The sequence below is a fragment of the Echinops telfairi genome, unplaced genomic scaffold (assembly GCF_000313985.2).
Source record: "Echinops telfairi isolate 266 unplaced genomic scaffold, ASM31398v2 ScPeMD7_31;HRSCAF=116, whole genome shotgun sequence".
Lineage (NCBI taxonomy): Eukaryota > Metazoa > Chordata > Mammalia > Afrosoricida > Tenrecidae > Echinops > Echinops telfairi.
Genome location: NW_022103928.1, coordinates 20,157,209 through 20,158,235, shown reverse-complemented (window position 1 = coordinate 20,158,235; position 1,027 = coordinate 20,157,209). Strand labels below are relative to the sequence as shown.

Below are 1,027 nucleotides of genomic sequence, written 5' to 3'. Positions count from 1 at the left end.
TACTTGGATCCAGCAAGTCAAGAGCTCAAAAGACATGTTGCATTAGGTAAATCTGCTGCACAAGACCTCTTTAGAGTATGGAAGAGCAAAGATGTTACATTTGGGACTAAGGTGCACCTGACCTAAGCCATGTATTCTGCATGGCATCATATGCATGTGAAAGTTGGACACCGTACAAGGAAAACTGTAGAAAAATTGATGCTTTTGAATTGGTGTGCTAAAGAAAAATAGTGAAAGTACCATGCTAAAAGGACAAACTGATCTTTGTTGGGAAAAGTCAGGCCAGAGTGCTCCTTAGAGTCAAGGATGGCAAGACTTCGTCTTACGTACTTTGGACATATTGTCCGGAGAGGCTAGTTTCTGGAGTAGGACGCCTTGTTGAGTAAAGTGGAAGGTCAGAGAAACAGAGGAAGGCCCTCAAGGAGATGGATTGGCAGTGGCTGCAGCAGTGGGCTCAGACACAGACACGACTGTGAGGAGGGCGCAGGACTGTGCAGGGTTTCATTCTGTTGTGCACGGGCTCACTGTAGATCGGAGCCCACTCCATGGTGGCCCCACCACGAACAATGACAAAACATGTGCCCCCCTCCCATGCTGCGCAAGAGGTCGAGACAGTCACACAGGTGTCCACATCTACCCAGAACTGCATCCAGCAAACCCACAACACTGCCGGCAAATCTTTGGGGATGTGACCACCACAACAGAATGGGAACAACTTATAATGGGCCATGAGGGAAATTAAACTAAACATTAGTACAACACATTCCACATGCCCACCATTTCATTTTTCTTATCTCTTTTATTGTCATGTCTACACACTCTATTCCCATTTCCCTGAAACTGTTTTAGCTGAGGGAGCCTGTGCCATGTATGAGCTGTAGCATCCTCCTAATGCAACCCTCACCACTTCCTTCCATAAGTGCCCACGTTCATGCTGACAGGTACGGCAGAGTGCCGCCTCTTCTCTGAAGAAGCCCACACAAGAGCAGAAAATGCAACTTGACATTTTCAATCAAACCTTGACTTT

The 1,027-nt window shown here is 46.8% G+C and overlaps 1 protein-coding gene across 4 annotated transcripts in view; it reads right to left on the bottom strand.

The window, feature by feature from the left end:
• The window catches only part of FHIT (fragile histidine triad diadenosine triphosphatase), a 1,817,667-nt gene that overhangs the window by 1,766,131 nt on the left and 50,509 nt on the right, over window positions 1–1,027 (bottom strand). The window lies entirely within an intron of this gene.